At 35.1% G+C, this 23091-nt stretch overlaps 1 protein-coding gene across 6 annotated transcripts in view; it reads right to left on the reverse strand.

Annotated features, from left to right (window-relative positions):
* SLC7A11 (solute carrier family 7 member 11) overlaps nucleotides 1-23091 on the reverse strand; it is a 143541-nt gene that overhangs the window by 80040 nt on the left and 40410 nt on the right. The window lies entirely within an intron of this gene.

Genomic DNA, 23091 nt, shown 5'->3' on the forward strand with positions numbered 1-23091 from the left:
AGGCTGGTTTTGAACTCCTGACATAAACTGATCCACCTGCCACGGCCTCCCAAAGTGCTGGGATTATAGGCATGAGCCACTGCGCCTGGCCTACATTTATATTGTTATACCTTTCTGTATTTATGTCATAACTCAATTATAAAAAAAAAGCACAATAGTTGAAAATTTGTGATATTCTTTCAGAAACAGATTGCTCAAGCAGACAAATAAGCAAAACTGTAGAAAATTTGGAAAGCATTATTAATCAACTCAATACAGTTACTTTATAGAGAATTTCCCATCCACCAAATAAAAAATAAAGATTATTTTCAAGCATATATGAAACATTAACAAAACTATCCGTATCGAAGGCAAAAATGAAACCCCAGTAAGTTCCAAAGAATCAACACTGTGTAAACTATACACTCTTACTATAAACATGCAACAAAATTAGAAATTAATAGTTATAAAACTAATAAAATAAATCTTATATGTCTGGAAATTAAAAATCATACTACCAGCTGGGTGCAGTAGCTCATGCCTATAATCCCAGCATGAGGCTGAGGCAGGAGAATCGCTTGAGCCTGGGAGGCAGAGGTTATAGTGAGCTGAGATTGTGACACAGGGGGACTCTGTCTCAAAAAAAAAAAAAAAAAAATACTACCAACTTATCTTTAAATTAGAAAATAGGCCCTGAGAAAAAATTCACAAAATACTTAAAACTGAATAACAATGAAAACCATATGTTCAAATTTGTTAGAGTAAAGAAAACTTAAAGGAAAACTTAAAGCTTCAAGATACATTCATCAGAAAATAAAAGAGGAAATGAGCTCAATATTCAACAGAAAAATTTAAGTAAAAAGAATATAGTCAAAGAAGAAAAAAAGATAATTACAGAAATAAAAAAATTAAGAACAAAAGGGGAATAGAAAGCATTCCCAATTGGAAAATCTAATTATTTAGAAAGAATAATAATTTAGATACAGGTTTGGCAAATGTAAGCAATAAAAAATTCAGAAATATATTAAATGTGAGTTTAAAAAAAGAAAATATCTTAGAGAGCTAAAGAGAATTTTTAAATAATAAAGGAGTACAGTGATCTACTATATGGAAAATAATGTGAAACTCAGAATAAAATGGACACATTTCTGGAAAATGAATCGATTCTATTACGTCATTAGAAAAAACAGAAAAACTGAATGGAATGGCAACTATTTATGGTGCTAATCAAGGATATCCCTGGCTCAAAAAAATAAAACCAAACAAAACTAGGTTCTACTGGTGTTACAGGTAAGGCCTACCACATTTTTATGAAATAAATAATCTCCTCCTTAGAGAAATTATTTCAGAAAGTGAAAACAGGAGGAAAAACTGCCAGACTCATTTTTGTGAGTTTAGTGCAGACATTGGCCTACTTCCTGTAAAAGGCCAAGTAGTAAATATTTTAGACTTTAAGGCTACCCATTGTCTCTGTCCATGTTCTGTGTATCTGTGTGTGTGTGTGTGTGTGTGTGTGTGTGTGTGTGTTACAGCCCTTTAAAAATATAAACATTTTTCTTAGCTCCTGTGTAGTTCGCCAAGTCTTTGTTTAGCAATATCTTAACTGCAAATAAGGCATTACAAGGTCAGTGCAATGGGCTAATGACAGGAAGTTTTATAAATAAAGTTTTATTAGAACATAGCCATGCCCACTCATTTATATATTTTCTATGGCTGCTTTCATATTACAACAGTAGAGTTGAGTAACTGCAAAAGAGACTGAATGGCCTGCCAAATAAGAAATGTTTATAATTTGCCTCTTTACAGAAAAAGTTCGCTGACTCTGGCTTAAGAGAAGATACAGGAATTGACTATTTCCACTTTGATGTTCTCTCTTACTAGTAACTCTCTTCGCATATTCAGTGCTTGCTATTCCTACAAGATAGGAGTTAAAACGAAAAAACTGTGAAGCAAAAACTATTATGAAGAGAGTCATTGTACAGATAAAATATCTTTATGCATCTAAGAACACAGCACAAAATATGTGAAGCACATACAATAAAATAACAAAGAAAATTTGATAAGCAAATGTTGAAAATTCAACACACTTCTCTCAATATTAAATCAATAGGAAAAAATATTATCAATTGTAGGTGATAGTTGATGTTCTATAGAGATTTTCTCATATCACTTTTCTTATTTCTGGGTATTTGTTCCTTAGCTTCTGTTTTTGCTTAAAAAGGCATACCTGCGACTCTCCTCAGAGGACGGCGCTTAGATTAATGGAGCCACTTTTCCCATGGGGGCAGAGAGTAGGGATGCCTGGGAGTTTACATCCCTTATGGAATGTTAACAGATGTTAACCGATCACTCCTTGATTTGAGAATATGGCAGTCCAACATACTTGCCTTTAGTTGAGACAATCTTTAAAGTACATTTTGCCCTCTGGAGTTATTTTCCCAATCTGCAGGATCAGGCTAGGCGTTTACCTGAAATGTTAGCTTTCTTTGCCTTTCCCGTCCGTGTTCTGCTTCCTGCACTCCCTCCACAGTATTCATAGAAGCATTTCCTTATTTTGTGGTATTTTTTTAAGAGAACTTGAATTAAGACAGTTGATATTGAACGTAGTCTAGAGTGCAGACTCAAAAAAATCTGTAGTTTACTGACTCACCTGCCAAATGGCAGTAACGAGCCCAACTCAAGTGACCAGCAGAGTATGGATAGCTGCTGTCAGGCTGCTGTATTGCACTTACTAAGACTTTCACCTGGGATGAACTGGGATAGGGTACAGTTGAATAGGGATGAACTGCTTTGTGCAACCTCTAGTATTTGGGAATATTACAGTACTCTTCTTAATCTTAGAGATAAGACAAAGAAATATATTGTCACCTCTATCATTTATCATTTTCTATGCATTAACTGCTAGAATTAGACAAGAAAAGGCATGAAGAAGGAAAAAAAGAGCACAAAAAGTCATTATTTTATGATTAATTACCTGGAAAAAATAAAACATTCAACAACAACAACAACAACAACAACAACAATCTCTCCTACAATGAATTAAACTATTTTAAGGTAATGGTTACAAATAAATAAATTTCCAAATCAGTACACTTTGTATATACAAACAAGTTACATGAAATAATGAAAGACGTCATACCATTTACAATAGCAACAAAGAATTTAAAAGCTAAGAATAAAATTAACAAGACATTTGTAAATTGTATATTTTTTAAAAACAGCTTGACCAGATAGAAAGATATGTCATGCTTTTTTTTTTTTTTTTTTTTTTTTTGCGACAGAGTCTTGCTCTGTCGCCCAGCCTGGAGTGCAGTGGCACGATCTCAGCTCACTGCAAGCTCCGCCTCCCAGGTTCACACCATTCTCCTGCCTCAGCCTCCTGAGTAGCTGGGACTACAGGCGCACGCCACCACGCCCGGCTAATTTTTTGCATTTTTAGTAGAGACGGGATTTCACCATGTTAGCCAGGATGGTCTCGATCTCCTGACCTCATGATCCGCCCGCCTCAGCCTCCCAAAGTGCTAGGATTACAGACGTGAACCACCGCGCCTGGCCTGTAAATTGTATATTTTTTTAAAAACAGCTTGACCGGATAGAAAGATATGTCATGCTTTTAGATAGGAATACTAATAACATAAGTTGTCAATTTTTTAAGTTAATTTATAAATGGAACATAATACAAATAAACATGCCAAGAACATTTTTAACTAGGAAAAGTAATTCTACAATTATATGAAAATACTAACTTTTCGTGACTAAAAAACAAAGATTGAGAAAATACAAGGTCATCAAAATATACTACGATTTTTCAGTAATTAAAACCCGGTGGTGCAGGTACATTAAAAACAGAATCTAAAGACCAGAAATTGGCCCAAATAAATTTTGAATTTTATCAAACGATAAAAGTATCATCTCAAACCAGAGGGAAAAATATGAACTATTTAAAAATGATGTGAGGCTTGGTTATACACCATGGACTACTACGCAGCTGTATAAAAAAGAACAAAATCATGTCCTTTGTAGAAACATGGATGCAGCTGGAGGCCATTATTTTAAGCAAATTAATGCAGAAACAGAAAAGTAAATACCACATGTTCTCACTTATAAGTGGAAGCTAAACACTGAGTACACATAGACATAAAGATGGGAACAACAGTTACGGGGGACTACTTTAGAGGAGAGGGACAGAGGAGGTGGGGACTGAAAAACTACCCATTGGCTACTATCGGTGACAGTTACTACCTGGGTGACAGGATCATTAATACCCCAAACACCAGCATCACAATATACCCATAATTTACCCATGTAGCAAACATGCACATGTGCCCCCTGAATCTAAAACAAAAGCTAAAATTATTTTTTAATAAATGAAGTGGGGAAACCTAAACTGTTAGAAAAACATAAAGTTGAATTAATTGTTCATACCATACAACAGAAATAAAATCATAATAGATCAAAGGTATAAATGTAAAAATAAAGTCACAAAAGTCCTATAATAAAACATGGTAGAAAGTCCTATAATAAAACACGGTAGAATTCCTTTAGAGTCTAGAGTGCAAAAGGTTTATCTAACTGACACAAACTCTAGAAGCCACGAAAAAAAAGATCATTTTAACAAGATAAATTGTTGAAATCTTTCTGACAAAAAGAAAAAATCATAAAGTCAAAACATAAAATCATAATGTCACAAAAATGTGATATATTTAAAACCACAGCCAAAGTCCTAGTCCTTTTAAATTTAACAAAGTTCATACAAATTGATAACAAAAAGATGAGCAACCTAACTGAAAATGGGCAAAGGATATTAATAAATTCTTCACAGAAAAAAATACATATGGCTTTTATACATATGCAAAGATGCTCAATCTTAATCATATTGAAATGCAATTTCAAAAATCAAGAATGTTCTCATTGACAAATAAGAGTTGATCAAAAGGAGAAGCTTTCTTGAAGCAGCATATTCTGGCCCAACTTGGAATAATTTGAGCACTAAGAAAGATAATGATTGCAATGAATTATTATACACTTTTTTAAATGATGAGTATAGTTTTATCAGAAGAGAGAAGGGAAAAAAGAAAAAGGAGGTTCTTTAAAGAATCACAGCTAATAAATGTAAAAGGAATGAAAGAATTAGAAAATCAATGATTTTGCAATTCTATTCAATAATTGATTCAGACAAGCATCATAATGAGTGTGGAAACCTCTGAGTGAAATCTTATTAAAATAGAAAATTTCACATACTTTTGAATTATTCATCCAAAGATCACTTATACATTTCAAAGGAAAGTGTACCTTTGTAAAAGGGAGATCTGATTGTCACCCTTAATTAAATGACCAAAGCAAACATCACCAATACTGCCAGTTAACATAACCAATATTGATAACGCCATATACTTTATGTAAAATTCTTGCCAAAAATGCTTACCCTGAATCCAGTGATGAGAAAACAAAAGAATCCAAAAAATCCAGAATATGATAAAATCTATGCCACAATTGGCCTGGAATTTCCTCTCTCTCTTTTTCTTTCTTTCTTTTTTCCTTAATTCTGTTTGAGACAGAGTCTCAAACTGGCTGGCTGTCACCCAGGCTGGCATGATCTCTGCTCACTTCAACCTCCATCTCCCGAGTAGCTGGGATCACAGGAGCCCGGCACAATGCCCGACTCATTTTTGTATTTTTAGTAGAGATGGAGTTTTGCCATGTTGTTCAGGCTGGTCTCGAACTCCTGACCTCAGGTGATCCGCCTGCCTTGGCCTCCCAAAGTGCTGGGATTACAGGTGTGAGCCTCTGTGCCCGGCCTGGCCTGGAATTTTCAAAAACTCAGTGTAATAAAAAATAAAAAGGGAGAGAGAGTGTTCTAGATTCAAAATAACTAAAGGGATACAACAACCTAATGCAGTTTGTCAAACTTGATTGAACCCCAGATTTTTACATATGTACAATATATTTTGGAAAATTGAAAAAATATGAATAAGAATTGTATTTTAATTTATATATGGAATTATTAATTTTCTTAGATGTGACAATAAAATTGTGACTGCACAGGAGAATGTCATTATCTTTCAGAGATGCATGTGAAATATATATGGGTGAGGTGTCATAGTGTATGTAATTTGTTGCCAAATGACTCAGCAAAAATATATGTAAAGATAAGTCAGATGCAGTAAACTATTACTGTTGCATCAGAGTTTATGATAGCAAAAGTTTGGAAAAAACATCAATATCCATCAAAAGGGAATAGTTAAATAATTATCAAATATAAAATGTAATACTAACCAGCTTTAAAATTTTGTTTTAATCTTGTAATGTAGTGGTATAGGTAAATTTCTAAAATATAACATATCTGATATTAAGTAACAAAAGAAGGGCAATAATTGTGTGTGTGTGTGTGCATAAAGATAATTATGTAAAATCTCTGCATAGAAATTGAGCAGACAGGGGTAAAAGTAGGAGAAATCTTTTTAGTTTATACTTCTCTTTAATGCTGATATCTAACCTTTGTGAATGAATACCGATTTTAATAACCACAAAAATGTAACAAACAATGAGGCAAGTGCCAAGAATGTAGACAAAAGGTAGATAATGTGATAACAGAAATAGATTTAAACATAATGATGAGAAATAACAAATATGACAACTGTTTTTCTGAAAAGCTAATAAATTTAAGCATGTTTTTGGCAAGATGGCTCAAGATAAAGAGACAGTCATAAGAAAATCTTAAGAAAAAAATACAGGTAATAACTAGTAACAAAGTACAGGTTTAAAAACCTTAATAAAGGGCCCAAATTCAGAACAATTTATTTTAAAAGCCAGATTAAATGGGCAATTTTCTAGAAAAACCAATACTACCAAAATGACTCAAAAATAAATAGAAAATTGGAATATATTTTTAAATAGTTAGAAATTAATCAACGTTAAAAAGCTACATTTAACAAAATAATCAACAGAAAGAAGACAGGTATTTTAAAGGAGATGTCCACAAACATTTAAAGGACACATAATTCCTAACTTTTGCAAACTATTGCCAAAGTAGTAAAAGTTGAAAAACTCCCAATTCTTTTTTATTAAGCTATTGTAATTTTGATAACAAATAATAGAAAAAGACAGTAAAAACATGGAAAAAGAAAGTACAGCCTTACCTAAAATGTAAATAAATGCGTGCTAAAGTGTTAATAAAAATATTTAAAATATTGGCAAATCATATTTAATAATGCATTTAAAAATTCATAATAATCTAATATGATATCTTAGAATAGAAAGATAATTGAACAATAGAAAATAAGCATAGTCCTTTGTGTATTATTTATATGCAATTTACTTGTATAAGTATAGAATTCACAATTCATATACTGGAATGTACATAATATGGAATTTACAATTTTTTAGAATCCTTTTATTGTGTAATTGTATAACCAAAAGATGGTAAAATGATAAATTTAATATATTTTATTTATAGTATATTATTATATATGCATATATATTTTATTATATATGCATATATAAAAATATATATTAACATATGCTATTAAACATTTTCTTAGAAATTGGCCAGGCATGGTGGCTCATGCCTGTAATCTCTGCTCTTTGAGAGGCTGAGGTGGGCTAATCATCTGAGGTCAGGAGTTAAAGACCAGCCTGGCCAACATGGCAAAACCCCGTCTCTACTAAAAATACAAAAATTAGCAGGGCATGGTGGCAGACTCCTGTAATCTCAGCTACTCGGGAGGCTGAGGCAGAAGAATTGCTTGAACATGGGAGGTGGAGGTTGCAGTGAGCCGAGATCCCACCACTGCACTCCAACAAGACTCTGTCTCAAAAGAAAACAAAAAACAAAACAAAACAAAAAGGAATTTTAACCAATAAAAACAGACAAGAAAGAAAATAAATAAAATGGCTAAGTATTGTAAAAAAAGTATATAAAGCGTTTTTGTTATTCACAGATATTATTATTGTCTAAATAGAAAGTTGAAGAGAAGAGACTGTACCAACAAATATATTTAAAATAATGAGGATGCCCTGTAAGGTTGCTGAATATCAGATCATTACACCAAAAAAACTTACATTTCCAAAAGCAAAAAAATACAAAATATCCTTTAAAAAGTATTAAAAGTTGAAAAATGTAGATGACCTAGAAATAAATAAAAAGTTTATAAAATATTAAAATCTTCACTGAAGGATTTATAAGCAGACTTAAATTCATAGGGATATATGCCCTCTCCTGGATGACAAAACTCAATAGCTTGATGATGGCAATCCTCATTAAATGAATTGATATGTGAAAATAAAATATTTTTAAAAATTTGTATAAAACTAGATAAGTTCATACTCAAATATATATATTTTAGGATGAAAGGCCAAGAATAATCAGCACAAATTAAAAATAAAAACTAGTAAGAGGAGGAAAGAGTCAACTGGAAATCAAGACTTATTGCAAAAACATGGTAATTAAACTAGTGATCCTGGTACAGAAACAAATAAGTAGACCAACAGAACAGAATAGAAAGCTCACTTCAAAAGGCTCAATTATATATGAAGTCAAAGGTGTACAACAGGCAGCATTACAAAACAGTGGAGACAGAGTGGCCTATGTAATCCATGGTGTTAAAATAGTTGGCTTTCTGCATAGAAAAAGTTCAGATTTGATTCTTACCTCAAAGTATACACAAAAATATTTTAAACAGATTAAAGACCTGAATATGAAAAGCTAATTTTTAAAGTATTTTACAAGAATGTTTAGGAGTAAATGTTATGTCATCAGAACAGTGAAAAAATTTTAAACAAGACAAATATCTACATGGGTTGCTCCCTCCCTTGCCTAACAAGTTCTCTGCTCTACTCAGAAGGGCTTGTTTTTGGCCATCAGATATAAAATACGAACCTCCACACTTAATGCTTACTATTTGCTATATCATTACCCTGTCTTACTTTTCTTTATATCAATTATTATCGGTGCTGAGAAGGGAATAGGCACTTCATCTATTGTGTTTGCTGCTGTACCCCTAGATCTAGTACCTGGCACATAGTATTCTCTGAATAGAATATTTAAAGAATTGTGAAAATGAAAAAAGAAAGTGAAACTATAAAGGAAAGTATTTGTAAGTGTATGACATTAAATTAAAAATGTTCTGTACATTAAAATTACTATAAATATAGAAATAGTCCATATCCAAGAGACCATATTTGTTTTGCATCTAAGAGAAAGTTGTAAAGTCCAGAATATGTGTGTGTGTGTGTGTGTGTGTGTGTGTGTGTGTGTGTGTGTGTGGAAATGTATAAGAAAAGCAAACAATTCAAGATAGAAAGGACAAAGGATTTAATCAGATTATTCAAAGAAGAGAAAACTTAATTGGCAGAACACATGAAAAAGTGACCTTAGGTATGATAGCAACAGGAGACAGATGCATCCCTGGGCAGACAGGGAAGGTTCCCCGATGAAACCTAACCTTCAAACCAAAGACAGCTTGAAGCCTGAGAACCTGAGCTGCCAGTTCTGGGTGGAGCCCACAACTGGAGTGAAAACTTCCCCCATGCCTTTTAGCCAATTGAATGCTGCTTTTCCAGGCCTGCCCGTGGACCAACCAGCATGCACTTCCCCATTCTGAGCCCATAAAAATCCTGGACTCATCCTCACAGAGGGCTACCCACTTTGGGTCCCCTCTTGTTGTTGAGAGCTTTTCTGTCACTCAATAAAATTCTTCTCTGCCTTGCTCACCCTCTGATGTCCACCATACCTCATTCCTCTCGGTCATGAGACAAGAACCCGGAAACCGTAGAACAGCAGGTGCAAAAGTGCTGTGTACATACACTCCTGCTCGTCAAGCTACAGAAGTGAAAAAACTGCTGGGCACCACACAGCCACATTCATTGAGCTGCAGGCAGTGGGACCAAATGAGATGTGTGACACACCCCACTTCACCAAGCTCAGGCAGCAGGAATGAAAGAGAGCTGTAACACTTCCTTGGGGCTCAGACCTCAGGACTCCCTGAGCAAAAGCTGTAGCACCCCTTGGAACTCCACAGTTGCTGGCATCTCCGAGTTTTGGGGTGCCACTGTCTCCCTCTCATCCAGATGCCAGGGCCCAGTGGCCCCAGCAAAGCCTGGGCAGAGGCGCCACTGGCTGTGGAGAATTCCGGCTGGTGAAGCAGCATTGAAAAAATTGTGTGTCAGGTACACAACCACTTTGTTGACATTTGTCAATAATAAACATTGACTGGCGCTGCTTGTGAAAATCAAGTAGTGTTTACTTACCTAAAGCACAGAGAGAAGAAAGCAAATGCAGTCAAGGTATACCACAGAGATCTTAGCTACATTCTTCAGCACAGATGGTGTTTTCCTTTCACCACTTGCAGACAATAACATACAAGAAAGCTGAGTGAGGTGGCCCAAGCTTTCTGTTACCATGACATTCTCTTTCTAGATCTGAAAGCAATCTACATGTAAGCAAATCCGGCATGTATCAGTATCTCATCTGAGTCAGGTTTACCTTATCAATCTCAAAATTGTACAACCCACAAATTCAATTACAAGTTATACGGCATTATACCTAGATATTAACATAGCTCCTCATCTGTTTCCTTCCACTTTCCCAGGCTAATATAGTCTCATCAAAGAAAACACTGGTAGAAAAAACACATTCCTCTCAAACACATATGGAAGAGTTACCACAGTTGCCTACATCCTATGACATTTAAGAAATCTCAAAATATTTCAGATAAGACCTATTATACAATTCACGTACTTTGACTGCAACACAATTAAGTTAGAAGTTAGAAACAGGAAAATTAAAATCGGCATTAAAACTCATTGGTCTAAAAGAAAAATAAATGGTAAGAAATGTTACAATTCTTAGAGGTGAATAATAATAATAATAGTATATCTAAATGTGTGAGGAATACCTTAGGCCACATTGAGAGGGGGATTTACAGCCTTAACTGCTCAAATTAGAAAAGAAGAAAGACCAAAAATTAAAGAGTAACTGTCCAACATAAAAAATTAAAAGCAAGCAATAGGGCCAAAGAAAGTTAAGTAAAGGAGATAATTAAGATAACAAAATAGATGAAGATAAAGTAGAAAAATTCAACAAATTCTAGCTATTTTAAGAGTAGGAAAATAAAAGCAAACTTCTGGTAATATTGATGAATAAAAAGATAGAGACAGAAAATGCAAATATAATATTATGAATGACAAAGGAGACAGTACTAATGATACAACTGAAATTATAAAGACAACAAGCAAATATTATCAATAACTTTGTTCAAATTAGATTGAAAACCTAGGTGAAATGAACATATTTTTCTTAAAAGTTAACCTAAGAAAACTAACTTGTGAGAATATAGAACACCTGAATGGCACTATCATTAGTAAAGAAATTGAAGTATTGCTAAAATCTCACACAGAATTAATACAAGATCTGGGTGGGTTTACAGGCGATCTTAGAAAACCTTTCAAAGATCAGTATAGTAGAAATTTGTATACCCCAAACCCACCAATTCTACTCATAGCAATTTAACTAAGAGAAAACTTTATCCATGTTCACCAAGAGATGTTGACAAGAACAATCAAAAAGCAAAAAATTACAAACAACCCTAATTGCCTTTAACTGGAGAATGCTAAATGAATTGTGTTTTATTCACACAATGCAGCATGAAAAAGACGAAACTACAACTGCCTGAAAAAACGTGAGAAAATCTTAACATAATAAAACCCCCAAAGCAATTCAATATGATACTCTCTTTATAAAGTTTAGCAACAAGCAAATGCAAACCACACACACACACACACACACAAATTCCTAAAAGGCAAACTAAACTTTAGGGCTAAGGGATGCAAAGGGAGAGGGGTTTAAGAGGTCATGGGTATCCACGGCATTATTTATAAACAAACAGATAAGCAAAAATATGGCCGTGCCTGGATTAATAATGTTGTGTCATAAACCTAGGAATATAATGAACGTCATTCCTCATGCCAGAGGTCTTACAGAAAAGAAAAAGAAGTAATCATATCTTCCGGTCTCATAGTAACAAATCTTAACCAGCTACTTTACACAGGGAAATAAAAGTTAAGGTTTCACCTCTCTCCAGTTGGCAAATATTTAGGATGATTAACATCCACATGTTGGTGAGGAAATGGGGAAAGGAAACCTAAATATTGACCTTCAAATGTAAATTTATACAATGACTTTAGGCAGCAATTTAGAAATATCTAGAAAAGTTAAAGTCGCACTTGCCCTATGAGTTAGGAATTACACTTCCATATATCTACGTTAAATAAATTTCTTTACAAGTGCTCAATGGAGACAAGTACAAGGATCCTTCATTGCAGTATTGTTTATCACAGCAAAAATGCAGAAACATCATAGAGAAATGAACAAACTGTGGTGTATTCCTACTGGTAAAGTGTATTAACAACTTAAAACCATCAAGTTAAGTGAGAAAAGCAAATTGCAGTGGGATACACAGGGTATGATACTATTTAAGTAAAGTTTAGAAGTACATAATACAATTTTGCATATTGTTTATGAATTCATTCAATACTTAGTAAAAGAACATTAGGTTATTACCAATTCCTGAATAGCGAGTAGTTTGCCTATCAGGCAAGAGAAGGGAGGGTTCCAGGGATAAAGCTTTGCTAGGATCCTCAATGTATTATTTCTTTAAAGTAAAAATAAGCTGTGAACTCAAGGAACATGGCAAAATAGCATCTGTTAAAACTAAATCGTGCATCGTGTGTTTGTTACTTTCTTTTTTTCTGTAGGTTTTAATTATTTCATCAATAAAAATGAATTAAATTCTATTGAATTATGCAACAAAATAGTCTGCCATCTCAAACTACCTTAAATGCCAGAGAACACCATCCGTTCCACAGCACAACAGAATCATTGGAATCCTTGGAATGGTTTGATGTGTCCAGTCTTGCCTGTAATTATTTCACTCAACTAAGCCTAAATTCCAACACGAAAAAGGAAAGAGATTTTGGGAGGAGTACTTAGCCTTCTGTAATATAAATTTTTATCAATTATCAGAGAATGCTGAAAGTGCTGTTTTGTAACAGATTGTTGAGGTTATATTAAACCTAGACAAACTAAAATCATTCATACATAAGCAATTTCAAAACACCTTAAATAAGTTCATTAAAATCTTTAATTTTTTGTAGTATGTTTCTTTTATAGAAATGTGTAAACTCCAGAGAAAATATATAGAAGCAATGTAAGAAAATTATGAATACATGTATAAATTTAGGTCATATGAACATCTGAAATACCATAATTATGGTGCTGTTTCCATTTCAGAAATTCAACCTATCAAAAAAATGTGGTCCTTGATTTCAATCATGATACTGAGTCATCACAATGTAACCACAAGCAAGTCTCCACTTGGATTTCCACTCCTTGTTCTTTTAAGAAGCAGGAAATCATAATCTCTGAAAAGGACACACCCATCATCATTAATGACAGCCTATCTACAGTGTAATTTACGTCAACATTCACTTGAATAATTTGTTAGAGACCTTGTACTTCACACTTTGCAGTGGGGAAAGTGATTATTAAAGGAATTTGCCACAGGAAATAGTTACAAATAAGAGAAAAACATTACTGAAGTTGGGGGGGTGGGCAAGAATCTTAGTCCATAACATAAACAAAATCCATATATTTTAATCTCTTAAATAAAACAAGTAATAAGCAATTAGTTCCAATCTAGTTAAATTCAATTATGAGTTACATGAAAATCTCAATATGAAATTCAGGGCCAGAATTCACTAAAAAGATGTCTATTAAAATGACTAACTCACCATGAGTTGTCACAAAGAACTCTAAACACATTTTAAAGTTTTAAAAAGTGTAAAATAATTTTGCTAAAATTAGATTGGTTTTAAAATCTGTTTATGTTAATAAATATTTGAATTAATTATACTAAGCAAATTCTCCTTATACTTGAACATCCTTAGGAGGTATATAAATGATATACAAAGTCATATATACCTGATTGACAATTAGCCCTTAGGTGAGAATGTTCACTTTGGACAAGCTGGGTCAGTTCATTGACCTCCTCAGTTTAAGTGTCTCCCCTCTGCATCTGTCATTTTATTCCTGCTTTAGGTAAACATTTAATGACTATTTACCATGTTCCAGGCATTATACTAGGTGGGGATATATAGAGGTTAATAATAATACTAATAAGTGTGTGTAAGTGCCTATCACTGTATAAGCAATTTACAGTCCCTGCCATCATAAAATTTACAATGAAGTAGAGAAGACACAACTAATAAATTGATTTCAATTGTAATAAGAGCCAACAAGAAGACCAATAGGAGTCTAAATAACAGGGAAATGGTCTGAAAGGCAGGGTTGGTATCCTTGAGAAAGGACAAGAACACTACCAGTTTCCACCAATTGCTTACTATTTTGCCCCAGTTGCCCCATACAGCTTTTCTCTGAAAACCAATGCTGTATTTCTAAAAACTTTATTAAGCCCTTTCCTCATTCTTACCCACTTTTCTCCCATGTCTGATGAGCTCTTCACTAAGAAACCTACACTTGCCCTCCATATGTAGGTAAATATACGTTATCCCACTGAAGATTCAGAGACTCATATGAGCACTAATTCACAATTAATTTCCTGCATGATGTTAGTAAAACCAAAGAGAATGCAGGTGTTGCTGATTAAAAGCTGCCTTTCTCCAAAATTGTTACATACCATTTCTACTGCAATCTGTTCTCTTTCATCGCCAGGAAGACAATGAGAGCAGGAGGGCAGAAAAGAAGGGAGGAATAAAAGAAGATGCATTAGTCTGTTTTCACACTGCTATATAGAACTACCTGAGACTGGGTAATTGATGCAGAAAAGAGGCTTCATTGACTTACAGTTCTGCAATCTTAACAGGAAGCATGATGGGGAGACCTCAGGAAACTTATAACCATGGCAGAAGGCAAAGGGGAAGCAAGGACCTTCTTCACATGGTAGCAGAAGAGACAGAGTGCAAAGGGGGAATGTGCCACACACTTTTAAACCATCAAGTCTCATGAGAATCACTCACTCTCGTGAGAACAGCACGGGGAAAATCCATCCCCATGATCCAATCACCTCTCACCAGGCCCCTCCTCCAATTCAACGTGAGATTTGGATGGGGACATAAATCCAAACCATATTAGAAGGGAAAAAGAAAATAAAGAAAAGAAGAGAGGATAAGAAGGAAGGGAGGAGAGAGGGGCAGTAGCAGAAAATTCATGCTCTCCACATGAAAAGAACTTTGGCACATCTTTTTCCTGCCTTCCTTTTTCCTTCTTCTTCCTCTTCTCTTCTTTACCTCCCTCCTCCTGTTTCTTCTTATCTCCTTTGTCTAACAATACACATAAATGCACAATTTAAAACTGATATCATGGGATATACTCAGAGCTCTTTTCTAAATGCAGTTTATATTGTAATGCAAAAATCAGCTCCTGGATGCAATAAGCACTCCACAGTATTGGAGACGTTTTAAATAAAGCTGACAAATCTCACTTCTCATATTTGCTACAGATTTAGAGTGAGAAGTGATGGCGCTTAAATTTCTGCCAGCCACCATTGGCACTGAAATGTTACTTTTGCTGAAGTTTATATCACTACCCTGCCTTTGCTTCTTGCTTATGCCTTTGATTTTCCTCACCTCTTCACCCACTGTACACCGCCCCCAATCATTTCACACCCCCAAATAGCAACCACTCGGAGTTGTATATTTATCTATGACTAGCAGACTAGTGTGAAGTTTTGGTGCAAAGCAAATTGGAGAAGGGCCATTTCCATATTATAGTGACATAGGGAACAACTTGGAATTAAGAATTAGTTATCTGACTTTAAAGCCTCTTAGCCATTTCTGACGTTGGAGACTTCACCCTTCTTTAATATAGAATGTCAACCATTGCCTAAGTTTCTAGATCTGTCGTTCCCCACCTACTTTCATCTTCTTTCTTGTTCTCAGGCTGCCTAGAGAAGCTCAAAATGCTTCTCACGTGACCATTCATAGAAATATGTTTCCCTCTGCCTCACTTCCTACCCAGCCTATTCCTATGCTGAGAGACATTCATTGTTCAACCAAACGGATGGTCTACCATGGTGCTGGTCTCAAGAAACATATTCATTTCACCTAAGAGGAATTCCTTCTCAGTTCTTAAATTAACAGGTTATTTTTTTCTTCTTTCTTACAATTTGAAAGCAGAGTCATAAAAGAAAAGTAAACATTAAAAAAAGCGCAAACAACAAAGTCTACAAGGAATAATATTGAAAGGTAAAATATGCTAGAATAAATGGTTTAAAAGTCCTGACTAGTGACTTCCAGTAACAGTGCTTTGTTGAAACCGTCATAATGGAATTCTCTCCAGCAAATAGCACAGTGCAACTTTTACTCAGTTTGTATGTGCATGTATGTGTGTGTATCCATCAGTTTCCGAAATTGTAGTAAAAATCTAAATATATGGTGTAATGCAATGTGAGGATGAAGGAAAAAGAATGTTAAGACTTTGGCTAAGTGGTAAAATCCATTAGCAGAAACCTCAAAACTGCAAGCATAATTATGACCCCTGAAAGTCAAATCAATTGTGCATGTCTGTGCGGGGAGTCAGGGTGAGGAGGAGTGGGGCTGAGTTGAAAGAAATGGGAAAAATGAATGCGATTGGTGAAGATGAGAACCTCTAAAGCAGCCACTCAAATGACAAAATACATCAATATGGTGCATTTGTTCTGTCTTTTTCTAAAACTTTGAACTGATCATTCTGCCAAATAAATGAACAAACTGAAACTTAGCCGTCTGTCCTATGCAGCCCTACAATGATTGAATGCACAACAGCTTGTGAAAGAACCAAAAAGGAAAGCCAGGCTGGAGCTAGCCAACAACATATATCATGTGGTAGGAAAGTGTCAATGAATATGGAACTAACTTTTTTTTTTTGAAAAAGAAATGAAAAGAAAAAAAGACGACAGTTGTTCATGAGAAGGCTGAGAAGGAGGGGGCAGATGATATGTAAAGCTGACTCAGAGAGCACATGGGTACAGTTTTGAAGTAGAGCAGGTAGTTATGCAATGCTTGGTGATTACACCCTCAAATACAGCACGACAGGCAATAATTTAATTTTTCAAACCTCCAGGTTAAAAGCAAGTTTTGAATTTGGCAGTGAGGCCTTTTCCTTCCACTAGTGTCAAGTCAGAGTGCAGCCATTTCAGTTGAATGCCCAGCTGCAACATTCAGTGCATTTATCATAGCTAGATATTTGACCAAATTTTTGTGACTTATATTTCTTGATAAGAATAGTAGTAAATTGGACCAGTTTTTGCTTTGAAGTCTTCATATTCAACAATGGAATAAGGGTTCATCTTGTACCTATTAGTATCACATATCTTTGCCTAGGAAACTGAGACAACACTGGTTTCCATTTTTAAAAGAGTTATAAATGTAAGGGGTACAAGTACAGTTTTGTTACATGGATATATTATATAGTGTTGAAGTCTGGGCTTTTAGTGTTGACTGTCACCTGAATAGTGTACATTGCATCCTTAGAGTAACTTCTTACCCCTCACCCCCTCTCCCTTCCCTGCCCTTCCAAGCTCCAATGTCTGTTATTTCACTCTGCATGTCCATGTGTACACATTATTTAGCCCCCACTTATATGTAAGAACATGCAGTATTTGACTTTCTGTTTCTGATTTGTTTCACCTAAGGTAATGGCCTCCAGTTAAGAAAAGGAAAGAAGGAAGGTGTATTAGCCCGATCTCACACTGCTATAAAGAACTGCCTGAGAGGGGGTAACTTATAAAGAAAAGAGATTTAATTGACTCACAGTTCCACATGACTGGGAAGTCCTCAGGAGACTTACAATCATGGCAGAAGGTACCTCTTCACAGGGTGGCAGGAGAAGAAGAAGCAAACAAGAGAGGAACTGCCAAACACTCATAAAACCATCAGAACAGCATGGGGGAAACTGCCCCATGATCTGATCTCCCCCCACCAGGTCTCTCCCTCAACACCTAGGGATTACAATTCAAGATGAGATTTGGGTGAGGACACAAAGCCTGACCAGATCAGAAGGTCAGGAGGCAGAGAAGGAAGGAAGAGAGAAAATAAGATATATAGGTAGGGAGGGAGCAACAGAAAGGAGCCACTAAAAAAATAGATGTGCATAGCTGAGTGTTTTATGGTCATTTTAATCGAGAGTATGCTGTGTTCTGAAGTATATATCCTCCTAAAATTCATATGTTGAAAGACTAATCACTATGTGACAGTATTAAAAGGTGGGGCCTCAGAGAGGCGAATAAATCATGAGTGCTCAATGGGATTCATATTCTTATAAAAGAGGCCCCAGGAAGCTGCCTTGCCTTTTCCACCATGTGAGGACACAGCAAGAAGGTGCCACCTATGAATGAGGAAATGCGCTCTCACCAGACACCAAAAATGCCTGCACCTTGATCTTGGACTTCTCAGCCTCCAGAACTGTGAAAAATTAATTTCTGCTGTTTATAAGCTACTCAGTCTATGATATTTTGTTATAGCAGCCCAAATGGACTAAGATAGAGTGCCATGAGAAAAACAACCAATTACAATAACTCATGTTTCTATGACACATTTTCAAATATGAGAAAGAAATTGGAGCCAACTATTTTATGGATTTGACAGAACCAAAACATTTTTCCTGTTTTAAAAGATAACATACAGGCAATCTGTGTCATACAAAGTCTTCCAAAGAGAAAATTTTCAGTGGCACACTTAAAATGGAAAATTAGGAAAAATTCGTTGTTAATATCCTTTGATCATCCTTCCCTCCTCCCTTTTTTAGCTGAATATTTTTGTTATATCTTGCTCTATTCCACTTCCCTAATTGTATCCAATTTTCACTAAAGTGCCCCATGACACAAAATAATTCCTTCTTCACTGATAACTTATTTTTCTTTACTGATAACAAAAAAGAAAAAGCAATTTTTGTTGGAGAACTTCATGCAAAATGTGAATGGTTGCTATAAGCCTTAACCTCAAAGAGGTTATTTTCTAATTAAAATCAATTAGAGGTATATGTGGGAAGGTTTTTTGTTTGTTTTGGTTTGTTAATTGTTTGTTTTGGCATGGAAACTTTCAAAGTATACCTTGCTTACTCTGAGAGAGTAGCCTTTTATTCTGTGTGTTTTAAGACTAATTACATAACTATTCAGTAGCCTTTCTAATAAGTTGGGGACCTTTGGTAAAAACTGACAACTTATCCTTTTGTTTGTAGCCTTGTGGCATCTTCTTGACTCCTCCCCCTATTTCTAGATTCACTGTCATTGGAGGGTTTATTTCTCTCAAGTGCTACACCAGGGTGATGATGAGAGCAGATAGCGAATGATCAGCCTCATTCAGTGAGCAGCTATGATTAGAAAGCCTTCTCACCGTTTCCCCAGTGGTCAGGTCCTCAGATACCCCTGCTCACCCACATGCCCAGCCTGTTACTACTGTTCCAAGCCCATCACATGCTAGCCTAGTCCATGTTAATAAGTTTCTGTCTCAATTTCTCAACACTTTCTCTCTTCTGGGACTAGAGCCCTACCATGACTGCATCTCTTTTGTGAGACCTGGACCCTTCATCACCCTCAGGAGCCAGGGTCCCGTAAACATTCTCCTTTACCACCTCAAGTCACTCACACACACTCACTCAGCCCAGGTCTTCTTATCTGTTACATGGAGCTAACACATCTTCATAAGGCTCTGAGAAATACATAACGTAAAGAATATAAATTACTCAGCCCAGTGCCTAACTGGAAAAGTTGAGTAAAATAGCTTTGACTATTTTTGCAAAAAGAAACAACAGAAGCATAGATCTCCTAGGCCGGGCGCAGTGGCTCACGCCTGTAATCCCAGCACTTTGGGAGGCTGAGGCGGGTGGAACACGAGGTCAGGAGATCGAAACCATCCTGGCTAACACGGTGAAACCCCGTCTCTACTAAAAATACAAAATAGCCGGGCATAGTGACGGGCGTGAACCCGGGAGGCGGAGCTTGCAGTGAGCCGAGATCGCGCCACTGCACTCCACCCTGGGAGAAAGAGCGAGACTCTGCCTCAAAAAAAAAAAAAAAAAAAAAAGAAGAAGAGCTCTTTTCTTTAGTTGCAATTGATACAGGCACCAGTTTTGCATGTTATAGGTGTCAATATACCAATCTTATTTAACTCTAATTGCTCTATGTCACAGATCAGGGAGGGAGACATGAAGGCAAGTTTCAGCTTTGGCTAAAGTCATTAACTTCTAGTCTCTTAGAAGCAGTGCCTGCTCCAACATGTTGAAGAAACTTGGGCCCAACTATTTCTACAAAGCTCTGTTAAGAAGGCTGAAATTTTGGGTAACCCTTGGCATGTGAGAAAAACATTAAAAACTGCTGTAGACAAGGGGTGGAAATTTAACTAAATTCAACCGGAATCTGAAATTTTGCTGCACTCAATTGATTTTGTTATATTACGTTTATTTTAAACAGAAACAGGCAGCCAAAACCAAACATGTGTTCATTAAAAACCCATTTTCAAGGCATGTCTATGTGCAGTGAAAATAGGCACCTCCTGAAAGACAATGAACAAATAAAAATAGTTGATCTACAAATGTGAAGCATCAGAACACTTACAAGATGATTTATTCTGATCTCCAGATACTAAAATGAAGCTTGAATTCACAAATAGCTTCAGCTGTAATGGTTCATTTACTCTCTTGACATTGGTGATATCACTACCAACAATGGTATAACTAGATCTTGATTAAACTTATGTTTATTTTCATTTGAAGAGCATTTCATTATGATCATCCTAATTGCTAACTTTTGAAGTTCACTTAAGTTCTTGGCATTTATTTGTCCATTTAATCCTCATAACAAAAGGATTAAAACTTACTCCAATGGGTTATCCTGATGTCTAATGAATTTATATATGTAAAGTGCTTTGTTCCTGGCATAAAATATGAATTTAGTAAGTGCTAAACATTTGGCAAGTAGAATTATTTTCCACATTTTACAATTAGAGAGAACTTTTAAATATAGAGCTGAGCTTCCAGGGTCATGCTCTTGCCCACAGTTCTCTGTTTCATACAGTGTGGACTGTATACAGTTAGAAGTCATGTGCATACACATGTCTTTAATGTCTAATTCTCTTCCTATACAGTTCTACACCATCAGTCTCATTTCTCACTACTCTCTCTAGCAATATGCTTTCCTTGCTTCAGAGTGACCTTTAAATCCCAGTTCTACTTCTTACTTCTGGACCAATTTCCAGGAAAGCATATTGTATCGTATGTCTAAATGTTTCACGTATACCTATTTTCTGAAGCTTTTTCAGGTTGACTCCATCTCTTTTCAACTTCTAACTTATCTGTATATACCCTGACCTCTTAATATTCTTCATTTCTTTTCTTTGTATAGAGAAGTATGCTTAGGAATACATCTGTTATTCTCTCTTTTGGATTCTGAATTCTTAGGAAGTAGCAACTTTATCTGAAGTCTCTGTTGTTGTTCCATACAAAGTTCCAATGTATTATAAATTGTAACCTTCTAAGGACATCTACATGAAGAAGACTGCATCTTTGCCAACATGTCCCAAAGAATGATAATACATCATCAATGATCAAACAAAACTATAAGAAAAATTTGATTATGAAATTCAAATTTTTAATATACTAAATATTGCACTATTGTGATGTAAATTCCAAAGATTCAAACTACTGCTTTTCCTCCATTTAACAGGTCTGAAGTTCAAAAGCAAAACCTTCTATCCATTAATAAATTGTATGCTGTATGTCTAAGAACTGGATTATACAATTACACAAAGAACCCACAATGTTCAAATAATAAATCACCTTGGTATTTAGAAAGTATTGTGCCATGAATCAAAACCTTTATTAGAATCATAAGATATTTTACTTATGTTACATCAAAGTGACTATGAAATATTACACAGGTTTTTCAGTATGAAGTTATGTAAAATTTTTCTGATATGAGATTTACACATGATACATATTAATATGACAGTCTTGTATTCTAAAAGCATTCTTAGACTTGTGAGTGAGTCTGATAAATTAAGTATGACAGTCTTGTATTCTAAAAGCATTCTTAGACTTGGGAGTGAGTCTGATAAACTAAGAATGGTCCTGCATGTCTATACTGTACCAGGTATTAATGGGACAATAAACAAATGATTTATCTTACTTAGGTCTCAATTTTCTCATCTGCAAAATGGATGGATTCACACAATCCTGACTTGTTTCTAAATTCTACCAAAAATTTCTAAATATTTCATGCAATTTTTTAATGATTAGAAATTATTAATAAAAATAATTCAGTCATCATATTCTATATTAAATATCTATGGCATTCATACTTCACTATTGAAAATCCATACTATAGTGCTACACCGCCGATGGAATTATATTATAAGCTGCGCTACTCTGAGCAGTTTTATAATTTATTCTACTTAGAATGTTTCTGTAATGAATATTGTCTTGATCATTATAGGAAAATAATTTCTCTATTAAGAAAGCTTTCAGAGAAAAACTGATAAAATACAAATATTGCACATAAATTTTCAATTGGGTGCTTTTAAAAAAATTAACTAATTCATTAAAGTAATTATAAAAATTAAATATATTTTCAGAGAGGGAGAGGTAAGGATGGTGGTATTTTAGGGTAGTTTGTTACATTATTAGGATGTGAATATTCTTGCCAGCTTCTCCCTCTCTCCTTTGCTTCTGAACCTCTGTTTTTCTACTCTCAACTTATAAATGCAAAGAGAACTAGGGGACATATCAAAAAGCAAACACAAACATATCATCTTAGTAAATCACACCCATTTTCCAAGCATGAACATTGGCACAGTTTTTCTGAAGAGTATATTTCTTTACAGTGATCTCTGTCCACATCAGCTCTGATTATCAATAGTTGTAGAAAACATATTCAGACAGGAGAGACATTCGACATTGAAGATGAGGATGCCAGAGGCAAATGACGACTTATTAGAAATAATTCATTTTAGATAACACTAGGGATTTTTCAAGTAGATGCTCCTGGGTTCTCATGCCTGACATCTGTGTGAGGTACAGAAATGGTAGCTACTTTCTGCAGTGGCTGTCAAAAGTAACAGCTTCTA

Source organism: Pan troglodytes, chromosome 3 (assembly GCF_028858775.2).
Source record: "Pan troglodytes isolate AG18354 chromosome 3, NHGRI_mPanTro3-v2.0_pri, whole genome shotgun sequence".
NCBI classification, from domain to species: Eukaryota; Metazoa; Chordata; class Mammalia; order Primates; family Hominidae; genus Pan; species Pan troglodytes.